The sequence below is a fragment of the Pelodiscus sinensis genome, chromosome 10, assembly GCF_049634645.1.
Source record: "Pelodiscus sinensis isolate JC-2024 chromosome 10, ASM4963464v1, whole genome shotgun sequence".
In the NCBI taxonomy this organism is placed as follows: Eukaryota; Metazoa; Chordata; order Testudines; family Trionychidae; genus Pelodiscus; species Pelodiscus sinensis.
Genome location: NC_134720.1, coordinates 54,521,319 through 54,542,643, shown reverse-complemented (window position 1 = coordinate 54,542,643; position 21,325 = coordinate 54,521,319). Strand labels below are relative to the sequence as shown.

The window sequence follows — 21,325 nt, the reverse complement described above, 5'->3', positions numbered from 1 at the left end:
GTGTAAATAATCGAGGCGTGTGCACTTGTTGGCAGAGCGGATTTACGTCCTGTCTTAATAAAGTGCCCTTTCATCTCTGGCCCCTGGACTCCGAAGCTCGTCTAGACAGGAATTACTGGAGCTCCTTCTCCGCTTACAGAGCTCGGGGGCTCTCGGCGCTGTCAGCTCCCGAGGGAGAACGTGGACTCGCAGGATCTGGCGGGAGCGCCATAAGCCACAGACGTTATTTTTCACCGAGTCTTTAAAGTGACAAAGAGCGGGAAACGCGTCGCTCACGCTCCGGACCGTCAGGGGACATGAAAATCTCGGCCGCCGCAACTCCCTAGCGACCCTCGGCATCGGGCAAACGCGGCTACGGTGCGGCTACGCTGCGGGGCTTACCTCAAGGTCAGCTACCCGCATGGAGCTGCAGCGGTTGGGTAGCTTATTTCGAAAGCGGGCGCGGCCGCACAGCACGTATTTGGAAACGGAGCACTCTCGCGCTGACGGCCCTTCCCCCTGCAATGGGGGGTGCAGGCGCCGGAGGGAGCAGGCCTCCAGCTTGACCGGATTGAAACACGATTTCGAAATAGCTGCCTGCTGTGTAGACGCGGAGGAAGTGATTTCGGAATAGCATTGCTGGGGAGACGTACCCTAAACGTCTGGCTCCCCGGGTTGAGCAGGGGCCAGGCCCGGCTGTGAACAGAGGACTGGGGGGCACGAAGGGAAGGCGACCCAGAGTGGATTGCCATGGACTCACAAGACTCTGGCCTGCGGGCAGTGGGGCCGTATGTTGGGGGGCTGTTGCCGAGTGGGAAGGTTTTATTGCAGGAGCATGAATGGCGGCTCAAGAGCCTCCCGCAGGGAACAGACAGTGGCAGTGTCACTGCCACGTGCCGTGGATGCAGGCTCCCCTGGCGTGGCTGGCACCCCCGGCCAAACGTCGTGATAACTCAGACAGCTGGTTCTGCTCTCACCCCGTCAGGGAAACGCCGAGGCTGCAAGGAGCCGGCCAGACCAGGAGCACTCCCATCTCTGACCCACCCCGGGCCCCGGCGGGGGCGTCTCTCCAGCCTCGCTCCAGCTAAGCTGGCAGCACGGGGCGTAAGTCTGGCTAACGCCGCGCAGCCGACCCGGAGGGCCACATTCTGCAGTGCCTGAGCTGGCCCATTAGCCACCCACCTTCCAAGGAAAGCTCCTCTCCTGCCTTGGGAAGGGGCAGCCGGGCCTGCAGTGTGTCCCCTGGCCTAGGGCATCCCGGGGAATCAAGTCGAGCAGAGGAGCATGGTCCCGATTTCCCACAGGAAAACAGGCCCAGCAAGCCGTGGCCGGTGTGCCTGACACGGGGTCCCTGCAGCGGCACCAGTGCACAGTGCAGCAGAAACGGTCACTTGAGCTGGTGAGAAGCCCTGTGATACGCGAGCAGCTTCTTCCGGTGCCTGCAGCGGCTAAAGAACTGGAATGAAATGCACCTGCAAGCTCAGCTCCCTCCTGCCGCCTCCCTCTCCCGTGGGCACGCTGCACAGGCGCCTCCGGGGCAGGAGAGCCCGACCGTTTCTCAGCCAGAGGTCCTTCGGGTCAGACGCAGCCGCCCAGCAATTCCCTCTCCCTTGTACGGCCTCAGTCATCTTACAGTAACCCCGGCCTAGAGGCGTGGAGCCGAAGGCCGAAGGGACCAGCCTGACCACACGTCTCTCCTCCAGTGCCCAGCCCAGCCCAGCCGATCCGACGGAGCGAGGGCGCTTTTGGAAAGAAGCATCGTGCTTAGGAGACTTGTCAGCTTCGCCACCTCTCTGGGGGCTCTGAGCCAGGCCAGCCCGGGGCTCTCGTGCCTTTGTGGACTGTGGGGAGGGGCAAAGGACTGGTTTGCCAACGCATGGGCCAAGGAGGAAAGAGACCGGGCCCTGGTGGTGTAGTGGGCCGGGTTTCTCGGGAGGAGAGAACGTGCCGGGCGCTGGGATACGAGGGGGCGTGTGAACGTGGGTGAGAAGTTCTGTGGCAACCCTCCTCCCTCCCAGTCCCCCGGGCAGCCCCACAAGGCCGGGGCCCGGGGCCGCCACAGGAGGCCACTGCACACGGGAGAAAGACGAGACCTGTCCGAGCCGACTGGTTCTAGGGCGGGGATGCTCATTCTCGCTCAGCAGTCAGGACTGACTTCCCCGGGAGCCGTGGGCACACGGCGCTTCTCTAACCGCCCGTCAGCGGGGGGCTCCTGGGGGCCAGGCTTCCGTGGCATGGAGGAGCTCTGAAGGGGCAGGAGCTTTCAGCACTTCACTAGCCCAGGCGGCCCTGCAGACCCGGCAGCTCTGGCCATCCTGCAAAGATTCTGGGGCATCGCCTGGATAGGCCATCCCGGCCAGAGGGCCTGATGCTTTGAGGCATTGGCTCGGGGAACAGGGGGACGTGTTCTCTTGCAGCCTCACCCGGGCTAGCACAGGCAAGCGGTTTGTACCACCGAACCCCAGGGCGGGCAGAGCCCTCAGGAGGCACCGAGTCCAGCCCCTGCCCAAAGCAGGACCAGCCCCGACTCAACCATCCCAGCCAGGGCTTTGGCAAGCCGGGACTGAAACACCTCTAGGGATGGAGACTCCACCCCCTCCCCTGGGAACCCAGCCCAGAATCTCTCCACCCTCCTAGGGAAACAGTTTGTCCTAATATCCCACCTAGACCTCCCTGTGACGTATGCTCAACAGTCTAGCCAGCTTTATCCGCCTTACAGTCCATTTCTCCAGTCCAGACGCCCTTCACTTGCTGGCAAGAATCCTGTGGGAGACCGTATCAAAGGCCTTGCTAAAGTCAAGGTCTATCCCATCCACCGACTTCCCCACGTCCACAGAGCCAGGGACCTCATCACAGAAGCTAATCAGATTGGCCAGGCACGACTTGCCCTCCCGATTTCTAGCCTGGCTCCGGGTCTCGGTGGAAAACGCTGTCCCCACTCTAGTGTCCAGCACATGCCAGGTGGAGGAGCTGCCCTCTGGCAGATTAACCCTTTCAGATCCCCCCGGTGCAGACGGGCTGCAGAAAATCCAGCCTGTGCGGGTGGTCTCGTAGGCAGCCTTGGCAATGGGGCCACAGGGCCAAGTGCCCACTCAGAGCCACATCCCCCCAACTGGCTGCAGCTTTGCACTTTGGCACAGTGCCTCAGAGGGCTGCATCTGAAACCTGGACACACAAATCTGGGAGGCTCACAGGCCTGTCTCCCCCCGGCCGCCCCTCCCCCGAGCGCGGAGGGCCACACGTCAGCTGTGCTCTGTGTGGTGGTAACGAATGAAGTTCGTGTGTTCCAGAGAAATCTTTACTCCACGGCATGAAAACCAGCAGGCAAGCAACCCTCCCCCCACCGCAACCGTCCCTCGTGCACTAAGTGCATCGCACAGACCAACCGGAGAGACCCCCTAGCAACGCAGCCCCTGCTCTCCGCCCCACAGCAACGGGACTGACTTTCAGCATCCACCTGCCGCCTCCAGGCATCCCTGATCCTTGCAGCCCCACGCTGGGTCTTGGGCCTTTCAGACTCCACCTCCAGGCGCCAGGCCTCAGTGGTGCAGCCCTGAGTGAAGCTTTCACCCTCCCCATCACAAATACAGAGGATACAGCGCAGCGATAACCAGAGAGATGGTATCGTTGGCCAGGTCCCGCTTCCTGTCGACACATCGCCAGCCGGCTTTCAAACGGCTCAGAGCACACGCCCCAGCCACTCGGCGCCTGCTCAGGCTGTTAGGGAACCGCTCCTTGCTGCCAACAAGGCTCCCAGCACACGGCGGCATGAGCCGGGCAGGCAGGGTCTCCAAGGATCACAACGGGCATCTCCACTTCCCCCTCGTGATCTTCTGCTCCAGTGGAAAGTCCCCACTTGCAGTTTCCTGGGCAGACCAGTGCTCTGAAGGATGCAGACGTTATCACAGGACCCTCGAACAGGGAGGGACCTGGAGAGGTCGTCGAGTCCAGCCCCCCCGCCCTCACAGCAGGACCCAGCACCGTCTAGACCATCCCCGACAGTGTCTGTCCAACCTGCTCTTCTATATCTCCAGTGATGGAGATTCCACAACCTCCCTAGGCAACTTATTCCAGCGTTTAACCACCCTGAGAGATAAGAACTTTTTCCTAATGTCTGACCTGACCCCCCCGGCTGTGCTGTGCACCTTTCCGAATCAGCCTGCGTTTGTCTGTGAAACGTCCCGGTGACCCCCCAGGCACCGAGGAAGAACCCCGGAGAAGCACCCCACGGCCCGAGGAGGCAGAGCGTGCAGCACAGAAGCCATGGAAAGACGGCACCAAATACGGATGGAAGCACAGGGGATGCTGGGATGCGAAGTGACTCACTACAGGGCGTTGGGACAGGACCCAGGCTGCCCCACACACCTCCGCGGCAGAGGCGGCGCTCGGTGGGAGAGCTGGCCGGAACGCACCGCTCGGAGAGCCACGGCAGGTGCCGCATGTGGGGCCGTGCTGCTGCGCTGGTGGCTGGCTGCGTGGACACCCCACAGCGTTTCCCTGCTGCGCTCGGCGCACGGCCCTGGCACTGCCAGCGCTCCCCGGCGGCCAGCGTAGACGTGTTCTAGGAGAGGGCCGCTGCACCAAGAGGGGAGATTCTTATGGGCGGCCCACAGGTTCCATACAAATCCGGTTACCCGCAACATCCCAGCTGGTTTGTACGTGTGGCTCGGAAACCATCCGTTTCCCGCATAAGCAAAGGAAGCGCGCGATAAAGCGGCCCCCTTCAGCCAGGAAGTCGCGCTAGCACGCGGCATGAATGGTTGCCATTCGTCACCCTTTCAGACTAGCCTGCCTATTTATGTGGGGTGGGAAAAGGACTGCTCCAGCACCACCCCCTCAAAGCGCCGCGCATTGCTCAGGGTGCTCGCCCCGCCTTTGTCCTCAACAGCCCTGGCGACCTACTAGCCCCGTCCTCCCCAGGACAGGATCACGTAGATGAGGGACATTTATAAACATATTTGGAGCTGAGCTGAGTCCTGTGTAAGTTAGCAAATTAACAATGGAATCGTTAATAAGGATGCAAGCTGACAGGCAGTCTGGTCTAATGGTTATGGCTCTCCTTTCTGGTCCTGGTGCTGCCCTTCATCCATACAGGGGAGCAGGGAGGATCACTCTGGCAAAGGGGCTTCTGAAATCCTTGCTCTAACTCAGTTCTCACCTACGCTGTAGTGGGAGGTCTGCAGGCTTTGTAGTGGTGCTGCCTTGGCCCTGTCCCTTAGCCCAGTCCGCAGCAAATGGCCCTCTGCTACTGCTGGATGCAGCGTTGTGTAGCCATGTGGGCCCCGGGGTATTACAGACAAGGTGGGTTAGGAGCTGTCGAGCGGCTCTGTGGAAGCGCCAACGCTCGTCTCCCTCTCCCCAGTGTACGTGGGCCCGAATAAAGCTATTCCCGCCCGCGGCTCTCCGCGTGGACCAGGGACCAGCTGTGGCGCAGTTCGAACGTGGCAGGGCCACCAATGCCGCTGGAGAAATGTGACACCCCGGGCTTGGGCCAGCACCGCCTTGTGCTGTGCACTCAGGCAGCATTTGCCTTCCCAGTGGCTTGCAAGGACAACGCCCCGCCTGCGTGCAGGAGAGCCAGGCCAGGGCCCGTATCCCGGCTCCAGCCAGCGGGGCTGCCTTTGCCTGGCCAGGGGCTGTAGGCGCTCGTTCCCTGGCGGGGCTGCGGGCTGGGGTTGCGAGGGAGGGGATGCAGCAGGCAGGTACCAGACATTTCTCCTGAGCGTCAGTTCAACAAGCCCTTGATTATGGGTAATTTTCGTCTTAAATGCGGTGCAATTTCAGTCATTTAGCAGCGCACGATGATGGATTAGAGTGCCGGGCGATAGACGCTCATGTTCCCCCGGCACAATTATCACACACTTTGCTTAATAACAGCGTCCTGTTCCAACCAAAACACATAGTGTCTAATTCCTTGCATCAGAGAGTCAGGGCAATTAGGGAGGGAAATGACTCATTAGGCCGTTGCCTGCGCCCTGCTGCCAGGCCAAGACTGCTCCCTGCAGTATATTGGGAGCATTTCGCTCCGGTGGCCCTGACACGGATCAGCACAGCAGCAAAGTCCAGCCGGGGGGGATTCGGAGTGGAGAGCAGGAAGCCCAGGAAGGTGCTGTCCACGGCCTTGTGTATCTGCCACAGCAGGAACAATATTGTCGGCTGAAAGGGCCTCGCCCCACCCCTCAGAACTGGGGCCGAGAGCGCAGACACTTGTCATGAAAAAAAAAGTTTGTAGCCAACGCTGAAGGCTTTGATTGACAACGGAGACCTTTTCTGCGCGACACTGGACACGTTTGGTTTCGAGGGGAAATTTTTCAGGGTTTGTGACTTTTCCCGTCCCCACACAATGGTTTTGTGCACATGGTTTTGACAAAAACATTCACTCTCATGGGAGCATTTGTCACTGGAAGAAAGGGCTCCTGGCCAGCCCTGGGACCTGGCGCTAGTTTGGGGCCTTGCCTGCCCGGCCCAGCCCCATGGAGCTCGGTGGCTGTGCAGTGCAATGGGATTCCTCTGCCAGGGGCCTGAGTCTGGAGGTCAGCTCCACCCGTGGCCATTTCCTCGCCCCGCCGTGGGGCTACCCGTGGAGCAGCCGAGACCCCACGGCCGGGATTTCCCTTCTGCTGGGTGGAACTCACCCACATTCTCATGACACTCCCCTTTGGGCCGGTGGCACCCATGCCCAGGGGTGCTCGCGCTCTGCCCGTAGCGAGGGGACAGGTGGAAACCGCAGCTAAAGGAGAAGGGGCTCGTGAAGCAGGCTGGGCGCCTCTCTCCATCCCAGAAAGCGGCGGCTGGGATCGCCCCTCTGATCAGAGAACAGAAGCAACGCCACGCAACCCGCGTTACCGGGCAAACCGCCCACCCGGCGCAGGCAACCAACGCTCACACACAAGGCCCACGCCTATTGCTGGGTACGCTGTCCCTCTGGCAGCGCCCGATCAGCCCCTTCCAGAGCCAGGGCTCCTTGCGCTAGAGTAGAGCGCAGACGCTGACAGACTGTTCCTGCCAGGCGAGGGCTCGTGGATAGCAAAGAGCAAGGCTGGAGCTGCTGTGACGGACCGGGCCAGGTCTGGGCACAGCTGAGGGCGTCCACTCAGGGCGAATTGCTCAAATCGGGGGCTCCTTACAGCCCCCAGACTGGTGACCTCTCCAAACAGGCCCACACCAGTCCCACAGGGCGCTTCAGCTGCCTGCCTGAAGCCACACGAGCAAAACCCCTCGACACCTCAGCAATATCCGTGCCCCAGATGGACCCGGGCCTCATACACAGGTGGGGGGTCTTAGAACCCAATCCCACCTACCCCGAACAAGTTCTGTCCGGTTCCAAAAAACCAGCAGGTCACCTGGCCAGCGGCCTATCCCTGTGTCCCCTGCTGGTAGCCCTTAGGCGTCGGTCACCATTCCCGAGGTGTGTCCTTGGCCCACTGAGAGCCATTGTCCCACAGGGCCTCGGTAATGTGCATGTCCATAGGCCTGGCTCTGCCCAATGCTCAGCCACATTCAGAGAGACTTCCAGTCTCCATACTGATTCCTAACTCCACACACAGACATTACACAGATCTCTGAAGAGCAGATACAGAATCAGAAGAAAGTAGCTTTTGTTTGACCCCTCCCATGGCCCCCTTGTACCACTCCTGGGGCGAACACCCCCCCACGGGCGCAGCAGTGAGCCGGCTGCTCCCCTCACAATCCAACAACGTGACAGCCGCCCCTGGACAATTCACGGAACTAGGAAAAGCCTCCACACACGTTAGCTGCTAGGCGCCATCCCTGGGCCCAGCTGCAGCCGTCTGACATCTTCCCCACCCCTCACCAGTGGCTGCTTTGGGCCAGGGGCCACCCAAGGCAAGCCGGGTAATGGAGTCAACGCTGGGCAGTTTGCTCGGCCCTTGATTATGCTTTCCACCCCCGACCACTGCTCTCTTTTCCCAAAGCAACAGCCAAATGCAAGCAGCGGCCGGGCAGGCAGCCTCGGTGCAGCGGGGGCCTGCAGGGACAACCTGAGATTTAGAAAGACCCCGCCAATGATCCTTGGCAGAACGCCCCGCACCTCCCAGACAAGACGAAAGGCCATTGCCTGCTGAATTCTGCTCTGAATATTACACTTCCCCCATCCAAGGAGTCCTGTGCATTGGCGAGGCACCGAGGGCTTTCAGAGGAAGGCGTGAAAGAAGCGTGCAGGACTAGTAACACTCGGAAAGAAACGCCGCTGGGATCACATGACCAGCATTGTGTGTCAGAGATGGGATACATCAATACTTGTCCGGTGTTGCCATCATGTCAGCTGATACCCGAGCAAGACTTTACACAACATCTTATCTTTGATAGGATAACGAGCCTTGTGGATAAGGGAGAAGCGGTGGATGTCATATACCTAGACTTTAGTAAGGCATTTGATACGGTCTCGCATGATATTCTTATTGATAAACTAGGCAAATATAACTTAGATAGGGCCACGATAAGGTGGGTGCATAATTGGCTGGATAACCGTAGTCAGAGAGTTGTTGTTAACGGTTCTAAATCCTGCTGGAAAGGGATAACAAGTGGAGTTCCTCAAGGGTCTGTTTTGGGACCCGTACTGTTCAATATCTTCATCAATGATGTAGATATTGGGATAGAGAGTACGCTTACTAAGTTTGCAGATGATACCAAACTGGGTGGGGTTGCGACTTCTTTGGAGGATAGGGACATAATTCAAAATGACCTTAGCAAGTTAGAGAAATGGTCAGAGGTAAACAGGATGAGGTTTAATAAAGAGAAATTCAAAGTGCTCCACTTAGGAAGGAACAATCAGTTCCATACATACAAGATGGGAAGCGACTGTCTAGGAAGGAGCATGGCGGAAAGGGATCTAGGGGTCATAGTGGACCACAAGTTGAATATGAGTCAACAGTGTGATGCTGTTGCAAAAAAAGCAAATATGATTCTAGGTTGTATCAACAGGTGTGTTGTAAGCAAAACTCGTGAAGTCATCCTGCCGCTCTACTCTGCACTAGTTAGGCCTCAGCTGGAGTACTGTGTCCAGTTCTGGGCGCCACATTTCAAGAAAGATGTGGAGAAAGTGCAGCAGGGGAGGTTTAGATTGGACATTAGGAAAAAATTCCTAACTGTCAGGGTGGTCAAATATTGGAATAAATTGCCAAGGGAGGTGGTGGAATCTCCCTCTCTGGAGATATTTAAGAACAGGTTAGATAGACATCTGTCAGGGATGGTGTAGACGGAGCTTGGTCCTGCCTTGAGGGCGGGGGGCTGGACTCGATGACCTCTTGAGGTCCCTTCCAGTCCTATTAGTCTATGATTCTATGATCACAGGCAAGGAATCTCATGTGGCAACCGCAGAATATTACAGAGATCTACACGAACTGAGAAAAATGAAAGGAAACTTACACAAATCTTGACATGCTTAGACAAACATTCCTGCGGATAAGCGCGTGTGTTTAAACCTCTCAGAGGGGTAGCTGTGTGAGTTTGGAACTTTAAAACAAATTTTAAAAAGTCCTGTGGCACCTTGGAGACTAACAACAATATTTCTATATAGTATCATGAGCTTTCGTGGGCAAACCCACTTCCTCGGGTGAGTGGCTCTTGGGTTTCGCCCAGGGAAGCGCATGAGTCTCTCTATTGCGGTCAGTCTCTGATGCCTCTGGACTGCTCAGTTGTTTCCAAGAGCACAGGTAGGTATGCATGTACCGGACACGAGCAGCGGTCAGGGGTGGTAGCAGACACGGGTATTTGGGGTGGGGTCCCCTCGAGGGGACTACATGTCAACGCTCTGGGCAATGTTCTTAAACACAGCAATGGGGAGCATCTTGCGGACTAGCCGGAGGCCTAAGGGAAAGAGCCAGCACGCCCAAGGGCGATTGCTGTGCTAAGCAGGAGGGGGCTGTTTACGCAGACGGTCCTGCGGTCCTGATTCTGTCAAACCCAACCACAGTCGCACCTTCCCCTGTTCGAGAGCAGGTGAGAGCTGGATTGCTGAGGCTGGCTTCCCTTGGAGCGAGGCCGAGCAAGCTCAGAGCTATACCCCGCATGCAGCATGAAAGGGGGCTCTGCATGCCACGATCAAGCCCACCAACCCGCGTGTCTTGGCTCACGCTCCTTGGGCCACCTTCCCGGGAGGTCGCTGGGACGTGCAACCCTCTGGGAGGGGGCAGTGTGATGGCGCGTTGGGGTTTCCCGTCTCCTGCACCCCCGTAATGGCACAAACAGACTCCACCAGCCAGTGGAATAGAGGGAGTTTATTGCCTCTACAGGATACAGCACAGCACGGATGTAAGCTGGTTCCAGGGCAGACCTAGGATGCCTCAGCCCCCCTTGAGATGGGGGAGCCTGGGCCCCTAAATCCCAGCCCCTTTCCCTAGGCTGTCTCCTCCATACCACCAGACAGAAACTAACTCTCTTCCAGCCCTGCCCCCCAGCCAGGGGCGGCATCCACCTCCCCTTGTTTCTTTCCCTGGGAGGTAACCGGTCGAACAGGTCACCTCCCTGACCCATCAGCTACTCGGCTGGGCCGTGGTACAGACAGCAGCCAGTGGGGGTCTCCCACAGCCCCAGCCTAGCAACCAGCAAGGTACCAACAGTACGTCACAGGCAGCACATCCCCTTAATTGCATACGCCCTCTGATCTTTTCCATCCATGTGTGGAATACATTTTGTTCTGTGCACTGAGGCATCTGCCACTGTGCACCCTGAGGAGAAACACAAACCGAGCTGTGGGCGGCCCCATAAGTGCATAACTTCTGGGAAACACTGCTTAGCTGCGTTCTATGTGTCTTTAGTATCTCTCATCCCCAAGCGTCCCCTCGGGCTGTAGTGATTACTAAGGCTGGCCAACATTTCTGGGGCTGCAACATTCCTCTCTTTTTAGAAATCATCTCTTTCCCCCAAAAGAATGAAACTCCTCATGCGGCTTCTCCCTGTAACCTGGTACCTCAGCTTCACGGTACTTACTGCGTCTCCGAGGGCTCCTGTGACCCTCCCGGATCTGACACGTCGTTCCAGTGAATTGAGCGCGTGGAAACCTGAAGCCGAGCGATTTCCTGCCTGTTGATCTTTCTTTTCAGATAAGGCCGGGCCTTCCCGCGCTCCAGGAATCATTGCACCCTCCCAGGCAGCGGCAGCGTGCTCTCCAGGGGGCAGGACATTCCAGCCGTCGAACCGTCCATCAACACCCTGGGAAGTTTCACAACAACACGCTCACCAGGGAGACGTCCCCTGAAGGCCAACAGACCCGGTTGTGCTGCTGCATCTCCATGCAGTGCCCTAGGCGGCTCCGTGCTTGCTTCGCACTGATTCTGGCCACGCCAAATGAATCCATTTTTTGTTCCCTGGGGCTCAGTGTGTCCGACACAAACGGGGCCTTTCTTGCTCTAGGGCCTGGCCAGGCCCTGGGTCACACTCCCACAGCCCCAGCGTCCTTGCTGGAGTCTTTCGGGTGAGCTCTGTGGAGGAGGCACAAGGAGGAATAGGAAGGGCTCATGTGGTCTTAGGGCTTTGCTCCATTTACCAGGAGATCAGCACTGTGGAAATTGATCTCCCGGGGTTTGATTGAGCGGGTCTAGTAAGGACCCACTAAATCAACTGCTGATGGTACTTCCATTGACTCCAGCATCCCACCAGGGCACGAGGAGTAAGGGAAGTTGACAGGAGAGTTTCTCCCATCGACCCGCTGCAGGGGTGTGTGGCAGAAATTCAGCCTAAGGTACATCAACTCCAGCCACGCTACGTTCATAGCTAGGGTTGCATATCTTAGGCTAACTATGCCCCCTAGTGTAGACCTGGCCTCAGCTGCCTGAAAGCAAGTTGTGACCTAGTGTGGGTACCTTGCTGGTTGCTATGCTGGGCAGTGGGTTGTGAGTGACCTCCACTGGCTGCTGGCTGCAGCACGGCCCAGCACTGCAGGGGATGAGTCATTATGCAAAGGGGGCTCCAAACCTGTCTGACCAGTTATCTCCCAGGGAGAGGAACAATGGGAAGAAGGGGAGTAGAGCCCTGGCTGGGGGCAGGGCTGGAAGTGAGTGAGTTAGGTTTCTGGCTGGTATCATGAAGGAAGCAGCCTAGGCAACGGGCTGGGATTTAGGGGCCCAGGCTCCCCCGTCTCAAGGGGGGCTGAGGCATCCTAGGCCTGCCCTGTGACCAGATGACATCTGTGCTATGCTGTATCCTGGAGAAGCAATAAACTCCCTCTGTTCTACTGGCTGGTGGAGTCTGTCCGTGCCATTACGGGGGTGCAGGAGACGGGAAAACCCCAACGCGCCGTCACACAAGTATAGTAAAAACCCCACAGAGTGAACGGCGCTGACGCTGGATGCACATAGGGAGTGAGTCTCGAGTGAGGAGATGCCACTTACATGGCACCGCGTTACAAGCTGGAACCTCCAGCTGTGCTGACGATCCTACCAAAGGCTCCTTCCTAACCAAGTGACCTCAAGGACAAGTACACCCCAGTGGGGGTGTGGCGGGAGGGGTTCACCGAGGACCCAGCAAAGCAACTAGGCCTAGCCCAAATGTTGGAAAATTTCAATGACATTTTGAATTTTGACACCCCCCCCCCCCCCCGTGAACATTTTCCTGAAAACATCCCCTCTCGGCCCTCGTGAAGCTTTCGCATTGGAAGGTTTGAAGAAGAAGAAAAGAGCTGAAATTCTCACCGAGAAGTCTGTGAGGACGTTGCCGTGTGTACAGCCTGCCCTAGAGCAAGACAGAGCCTCAAGCTTTATTACTAAAAGAAAGAAAAGCAGGAGAGTGAGGTTGTTAAAGTATCGTACATTACATGCATCGAATCACAAAGTCTTGATACAGGCTTGTAGAAGAGATGTTACAACTGCTGGCTTAAAAGTCTCTGGTGCACGTCCTATGTCAGGATGGGTCCAGTTCTTTCCAGCTCGTGGTTCCCTGCGAGGCTACTTCTGGGATCAAGAGCTGAGCTGAAGACAAGATGGAGGGTGGCACATGGCACTTATATCCCTCCTCTGGCATCTTCCTGGCCAGAGCAGGTTACTGCAGGTCCTATCTCTGTGTCCCGTGCTGGCAGCTCTCGGCCCTGGCTGGTCTGCAGGTATCACTCTCATTCCTGAGGTGTGTACTGGTACCTAGAGATTCATTGTCTCCTTGCTAATTAGCACAGCCACTGGCTGAGCATTCCTTCCCCATTGCTCTGCCTCAGACAGAGAGCCTGCCAGCATCCGCACAGAGCCCATGTTTATAACTCCACGCACAGATACCGTACAATAGCACGTACAGAATCTCGCATTCGACACTGCCCATGGCCCCCTGTACCAACTTTTGGGGCAAACACCCCCCATGGGTGCAGCAATGACCTTTAAAATTCAATAATGTGACACCTTGTAACACCCTTTTAGATACTAACAGCTGCTGCTATGTCCCGCCTCGGTCTGCTCCTTTCCAGACACCCTCCGTCTTGTCTGCTCCGGTCTCCCCGTACCCAGCCCCCTCCAGAGAGCGGGTGGGCCTCAGAACCGGGGACAGACAGCCCTGAACGGTCTCACTTCTGACTGACGTCAATAGAAGCTGTGTAAACGGGGGCTCCGCCCCTCACAGGACTAGGCCCTGAGTCAGGGAACCCGAGTTCTAGTCCCAGCCTTGCCAGTAAGGTACCATGGGCCGCTGGATCTCCCCTACTCCTCGGTCCCACGGACGCGGCAGTGTGACGTGGCAGGATGGGAGGGACCACAGCTCTGCAAAGCCCCTTGAGAGCCTCAGGTGAGAGGCCTGAATGGACCGATCTTGCTTTCAGTTGCATTGGTGTAAATCCAAAGTCAACGGGGGGGACTCCTGCTTTCGTTTACGCTCACGCCAAGCCAGTCTCGAATGACGTTCTCTGGATCGACACCCCCGTGCCTGAGGGCAGAGGTGGGCTGTTAACGTGCAATGTGTTCATCCGGGATACCTGGCCCTCGTCCTGCCCAAAGCACTCCCTGGGGGAGCGGCTCCCTGCACGGTTTCTGGAAAGAGACCAACCTGAACGGGCACTGCGCTTTCCACATGGGGTTTCATTACTAGCAATTAAAACCACCAGACTATTTCGATTCCACTTGCACTGAACCCAAGAGATCCTATTCCGGGAGCAAACAGCTAGAAAAGTAACTCGGCTGCTCTGAGAACAATTCTGTCCCACGCTTGAGCTGCCGAAGACTTGCGACGAAGACCCCAAAAAAGCAAAACATAAAACCGGGGAGCGGCTTGCGTGCGGCACAGAACCCCCGCTGCAGCCGGTGCACCAGCACGTTGAAGGAGACTGCGAGACACATGGCTCTATTTTTCTGTAGGCAAAACTTTAACCTGCAACCCTAGGGAAGCCAGAAAAACAAGGCAGGATAATTAATCGGCTAGTCAAGCAGCTTTAATTACACGGGGCTGGGCTGTGTAAGGACCATGCTTGCTCCAGACTCAGAGCTGTGTGGATAACCTGCAGGCCTAATTCTTCCTCCTGGAAAGTAGAACTGATCTCCTAGGTCGTCATGTGCGTGGGGTTGAGAATCACAGAAGAGACCCTCAGGGAAAGGCACTGGCTCCCCACCGCAAGGGGTGAAGAGAAGTGAATTGTCTGCATTTTAATCGCCCCATTAAGATCAATGGGGGTTTTAATGTTGTTTCATGGGGAGGAACGGCGGCGGGGGGAGGAGTAGAATCACATTTATTGATTCCCAGGCATCAGTGAAATGAGTAATAGGGTGAAATGTTCCACAAAAGTTCTTTGCAGGTCTTGTGAGAGCTGCCTGCGAAGGAAATGCAGCTCTGTATGTGGGGTGTGATTATGCTAACGAGGCACTAAATTAGTACATTACATGCCCCATTTAGCACTACTGTGCAAAATCTGAAAGTACTAATAAATTTTGTTACTAGGGTCAAGAGTGATTCAAGGATGGATTCTCAGCCATTAATTAGCCAGGAAATTAAAGTCTGACGGCTGCTTTTCAGGTCTGATTTCCCTTAAATGGCAGTATTAAATTGGCATTTTTTTTTGTAGGCTGCAGAATGCTCTGCGCTCTTCACACAGCCCAGCCCGTCTGTAACTCTGACAGACATACTGCTTACGACTGCTGCGTGCTCAGAGGGCTATTTACAGGGCTGGCAACGTTAGACCTGCTGTGGGACCCGGTGCCCCTTTCGGTTACGCCTCGTAAGTGACCAGGGCTGGGTGTCCTTAGTGCCACATCTGCCAGGTTTTTATTACAAAAGAGTCACTTGTGCTGCAGAGGAGACCACAAGGGCCTCTGCTGTGCACAGGCGAGTCCAGAGCGAATGGCATGTGCCCCTCTGCCATGTACACTGCCCACACGGGACAGCCCCTCTGTGCCAAAGGACCAACGGACACAAGTCAGACGTCAGGAACGGTCACACACCCCAACCTGGAGAGGAACATTCTAACGTCTCTGGCCATTTGGTCATGGATGTAAAAGCAGCCATCCTTCCACAAAGGAATTTCACTAACCCGCTACAGAGAGAGTCTGCAGAACTGGAATTTATCTTCAGATTTGACACCATTACCCTAGGCCTAAATAAAGACATTAACTAGTGGGCACATTACAAAACCAATTTCTCCTGCCTTTAACATCTGCATTTGCACATCAATAGCTATGAATGAGACACATCCAGCCCATTTAATTACCGTATATACTCGAGTATAAGTCGACCCGAATATAAGCCGAGGCACCTAATTTTACCCCAAAAAACTGGGAAAAAGTATTGACTCGAGTATAAGCCTAGGGTAGGAAATGAGGCAGCTACTGGTAAATGTAAAAAATGAAGATAGATACCAATAAAATTACATGAATATTTATTTCAAAGAAAAACAATAACCTAGCTCTGTAAGTGCAAAAGGGGGTCAACAAAAACAATATGGTATCAAAAATACCGTAACTTTAAAAGTACAACAACCTTAGCTCAATCAGCAACCAAGCTAACACACAAGAGCTAAAATCCTTCAAAACTGGAGTTCTCCTCCTCATCATCTGTATGTCCAAACAGAGCTTCAGCTGGTGTGAGGTTATCCGCATAGACATTGTCATCATCACTGACAAACTATTATGGAGTAGTTTTTTAAGAAAGCATATTGGAATGTATTTAACTCACTTAGAAGCAGTCCCAGCTCTACGAACATCAAAATGCAGTATGTAGAAAAAGTTGAAAGAAAAAATATAGTAAATCTGCCCTCTTCCACAACAAGTAAAAATAGCACCTAATGTAGCATCATTGCCAATCTACAGCAGCTATTCAAGTACATGAAAGTTTAAGTAAAATACTTCCAACTTAATCTTAGAAATGTTTTATACCCTTTTAATATATCATTTTTTAAAAAGTTCCTATAAAGCTACATGTGGCATTTCATTTCTTTTCACAAGTTTTAGGAACTGAACTGAGCACTTTTAATATGCTCTGGATTATAAATTCTCTTTAAAAGTTTATTGTGAAATACTGGCAAAACCAATTGTCATTCAACTGGTATATAAACGAGACCCAAGAGTATAATGAATTTCTATCTACAACATTTAGTCAAATCCACCAGGGAAGGGCAGTAATTTCTTTTAAAGTAGAACCCTTTAATTGTTCCTATGTACCTTCCAATATTCAGTTGTATTAAATACATTTCTTCAGACAATTGTCCTAGTATTCAGTCTTTCTTGTGTTTAGTGCACTAACAATCTGGCGTAAGTTACTGTACTAATATGAAACTATTCAGCAGTTTGACAGATTAAATATTTTTAATAAAACAGTACAGGCAGTCCCCGGGTTACATACAAGATAGGGACTGTAGGTTTGTTCTTAAGTTGATTCTGTATGTAAGTCGGAACTGGCGTCCAGATTCAGCCGCTGCTGAAACTGACCGCCAGTTCTGACTTACATACAGAATCAACTTAAGAACCCCAGGTGTCCCCAAGTCAGCTGCTGCTGAAACTGATCAGCAGCTGATTCCAGGAAGCCCGGGGCAGAGCAACTCTGCCTGGGGCTTCCTGTAGTCAGCGCTGGTCAGTTTCAGCAGAAGCTGACTTGGGGACGCCTGGGGCAGAGCAGCTGGGGTGCTGCTGGGTTGCTCCAGTAGCTCCACTCCTGGGTGCTACTGGACCAACCCAGCAGCACCCCATCTGCTCTGCCCCAGGCGTCCTGATTCAGCCGCTGCTGAAACTGACCAGCAGCGGCTGAATCAGGACCTGGGGCAGAGTAGCTGGGGTGCTGCCGGGTTGGTCCAGTAGTGCCCAGAGCGGCGCTGCGGGACCAACCGGCAGCGCCCCAGCTGCTCTGCCCCAGAGTCCAAAACAAAAGCCTGGTCTGCTGGGGGGAGAGGGGGGAGCACACTAGCTGTGCCCCCCCCCCCAGCAGACCAGGGACACGGGGAGCAGAGCCTCTGAGGCTTTGCTCTGGCAAAGCCTCAGAGGGAGGGACCCCGCCGCGGCTGCGGCTTCAGTCCGGGAGCCTGTGGCCAGAGCAAAGCCTCAGAGGCGCGGGGAACCGCCGCTGCTGCCGCTTCAATCTGGGTGCCTGTGGTCTGCTGGGGACCGTCCCCAGCAGACCACAGGCTCCCGGACTGAAGCCGCAGCCGCGGGGGGGTCCCGCGCCTCTGAGGCTTTGCTCTGGCAAAGCCTCAGAAGCGCGGGAACCCGCCCGGTGCCCCTGGTCTGCTGGAGACGGTCTCCAGCAGACCAGGGGCACCGGAGCAGCTGTCGCCCCGACTTCCGGGGCTAGACCCGGCTAGACCCGGCCAGCGGCAGAGACGCGCTGAGCCCGCCCGCCTCAGTTCTCGAGATGCTGACTCGAGTATAAGCCGAGGGGGGGCATTTTTCAGCACAAAAACTGTGCTGAAAAACTCGGCTTATACTCGAGTATATACGGTAACCTCATTAACACAGGTCCTACAACTGACAGGTACTACTTCTGCTGTTATACACATCTCTTGGTTTCTGTTATTTCCAGTCCAACTCATCTGAGGAAGTGGGTTTTACCCACAAAAGTTCATGATCCTGTCTATGTTGGTCAGTCTCTAAGGTGTGTTTATACTAGGAAACTCTTTGGAAATAACTAAATTCAACTTAACTCCCAATTTTACAAAATCAAACTAGCGTGTGCCCACTACAGGGAAGCCTCGAAATGAGTGCGAGGCAGCTCCCTTACTGCGGACGCGCTATCTCGACTTGGAGCCCCAGGAAGCACAGGGGAGTAATTAGTTCTGTTTTCCAGATGGGGTGCAGGCTCTGGGATGGAGGTTGGTGCAGAAGGGAGCTCAGGGTAGGGGACCGGGGTGCAGGAGAGGGGGTGGGGCCTGAGAAGGAGTTTGGGTGAAGGGGGAGGGGTTCACAGCATGCAAAGCTCCCTCCCCCCCAATGGTGCAGAGAAGCAGATGGAGCGGCCAGGTGGGACTGTTCCCTGCCTGTCAGTCCAGTGGGGTGGGCCGGGAGAAAGGCTTGGTGGGCTGGATCCAGCCCCCAGCCCGTGTCTGGCCCATCCCTGGTCTAGCTGGTGACATTTTAATCCAATGGAAAAAAGAAAAGATCAGTTCAGAGTCAAAGCTGGCTCCTCCCTGGCTCGTTTCAAGCTCAGATCCACGGCCCGGCACTGCCTGGTTTCTAGGTCGCCCGGGTATCAGCAAACCGGTTCCTTTGAGGCTACGCTCCCGTTTGCTCTTCCACAGGCACGAGCCTCGCACGCCCCATTTCCCATTAGACGGGCTCATGGGCCCATTTATAAAAAGGATAAATGGGGTGACCTGGGTGATTATTGGCCTGTCGACCGGACACCGATCCCAGGTAAGAGAATGGAGGGGCTGACGCAGGACTCTAGCCTCCTTTGTCAATAGTGTCAGTGATGCCAATCAACACGGGTCAATGGACAATAGATCCTGTGGAACTGACAGCTGTCTCTTCCCGGATCACTGGTAAGTTTGGCTGATAAAGGCTACAGCGTCGACACAGCGCACAGACTCTGTAAGGTTTGACGGGTGACAGCGTGATATTCTGATTGAAACACTACAGGGGTACCCGATGACTAGGGCCCACATGAAACGGATTAAAAACTGGCTGACTGATACGTGTCAACGTGAAACTGACACTGGGGAACCATGAAGGAGCAGGTCTGTTTCCAGCGGGCTCCTGCATTTTCATCAGTGCCCTGTGGGAAGCCAACCAACCGTCGCCGATACCACTGGCACGGGACCCAAGCGGAGGGGTGCGGGGTAGGGAATGCAGGGAAGTCGCCGATGCAGAGCAAGCCAGACGACTTGGCAAACCGGGCACAAGTCAACAACAGGCATTGAAATGCAATTCAATGTATCCGTGTGCCTCTGGGTCACACTTACATGTGGGGGGCTTTCGGGGGAAAGGGGTTTCTGACAAAGATTTGGGGTTCGTGGCAGACAAACAGCTCAAGCAGGACTCCCAGTGTAGCCAAAAGAGCTAAAGCCTCCTGGGACTCTTGCGAAGGCCTGGAGAGGTAATTCTCACTCTGTAGCTGGCACTGGACTCATGAGCATTGTTACCAAACTCTGCCCAAAGTCGTGCTCTCATCCGGACGCAGGGGCTCTCCCGCTCCGAGCAGACAGACAGCTGGGAGCTGGGATGATGGCCTCATGTCAAATCGAACTACGTCAATGATAGCGACAGTCCACTAGGGTTGCTTGGACGGCTGCAGGTATTTGTAGGACTGGGCACTAAAAGAATTACCCTCAGCCAATCAGGAGACAAAAACAATACCATGTGACTTATGGAACCCATCGCAACTAATTAAGATCACTCGATTATCAGCCACTGCAAGCTCAACTCACAGCAACCGGCAGCCACTCCAGAGTCAGCAACACACTTAGTCTAAACAAAGTGCCCCCAAGTACATTTGAAGAAATAACGGTCCATGTGGACGCCTTGGTGAGCAGAACCAGAGACTGATTTCACTAAAAGATTGGTTGGAGTCTCTTCCCTTCATGGCACCACACATAGGTCTGCGGCATTTTACAAGGAGGTGACATTTTACTCCTGCAGATCACATGCGCGTTACAAAATTTGAGCTAATTTTGCCACTGCCAAAATGCAGCCCCCTCTGGGGAGAAGAGCAGCAGCCACTTAACACAGTCCCACAACCACGTCGTGCAGGGTTCTAGCCCTTTGCTCAATCTGGTTTCCATGTCTCTGGCCTTGGGGCTTCCTCTTTCTTCCCTTGAAAGGTTCTTCTGCAGCCCAGGTACTGCATCACCCCCACCAGCATTTAACACACAGGAGTTGGCTCTCAGCATCGCCGAGAATGGCTTACACGTCACGAGACGAAGACCTGCTGGGTTACTTTGCTTTGCTTTCTGCTCTCTGCTCTCTGAAGTTGCTTCACATTTTCTGACTTTCCTCTGTGACCACAAACATTCTCTGTGGCCTCTGACTGTTTAAAACACGGCGAGCGGAATCACAGGATTCCCAGAGCTGGGGCTATAAAGAAGCACACAGAGCTCATGAGCCTCGTGGCAAAATCACAAGAACTAGCAACTCGGTTCGGTCGTATTTTCTGTTATTCAACCTAAATTCTGGTTTTTGTGGTTGGCTGCTCTCACTCCCCATTTTGCCTTCTTGCGTCACCCTGAAACCGTCGGCCTCGAATGCGATACCCCAAATGTCTTTTGTGCTGTGAACGGTACGAAATTTGGACTCCAGTATGTCACGTTACTGGATTTTGAGGGAAGCAGCCAGATCACTGCTGCACCCATAAGTGGGGGTGTTGGCCCCAAAAATGGTATGTAAGTGGGCCATGTGGGGTGTTGAATAGGAGCTCACTGTCTGCTAATCCTGTGTACGCTGGTCATGTGATTGTATAATGTCTGTGTGTGAAATTATAAGCCTGTACTTTGTATGGATACTGAATATTTCCCTGCATGTGGTTGAGCATTGGGCAGAGCCCGGCCTATGGACATGCTAATTAGCGAGGCCCTGTGGGACAATGGCACTCAATGGGCCAAGGACACACCTGGGGAATGGTGACCGACACCTATGGGCTACCTGCAGGGAACACAGTGATAGGCCGCTGGCCAGGTGACCTGCTGCAGACAAGAAGAGACCAGGAAGGATGTATAAAGATGCCACATTGCTGACTCCATCTTGGTACTCAGCTCAGCACTTCATCCCAGAGGCAGCATTGCAGGGATCGAAGAGCCGGAAAGACCTGTGAACCCATCCTGGTCCTAGGATGTGCAACAAGGACTTTTAAACCAGCAGTTGTAACATCTCTGCTAGAGCCTGCATCGAGAACTGGGAGATTCGGTGCATGTAACGTATGATTCTTTAGCAACCTTACTCTCATGCTTTTGTTTCTGGTAGTAATAAACCTTTAGATGTTAGATGCTAAAGGATTGGCCCAGCGT

General features: G+C 54.9%; 1 long non-coding RNA gene across 1 annotated transcript in view; it reads right to left on the bottom strand.

The window, feature by feature from the left end:
• Nucleotides 1–11,812, bottom strand: part of LOC142830822 (uncharacterized) — a 74,275-nt gene extending 62,463 nt beyond the window's left edge. The window contains exon 1 of the long non-coding RNA XR_012906340.1: nucleotides 10,930–11,812. This is a non-coding gene — a long non-coding RNA (uncharacterized LOC142830822). The remainder of the gene's footprint in view (nucleotides 1–10,929) is intronic.
• Nucleotides 11,813–21,325: the final 9,513 nt, after the last annotated feature.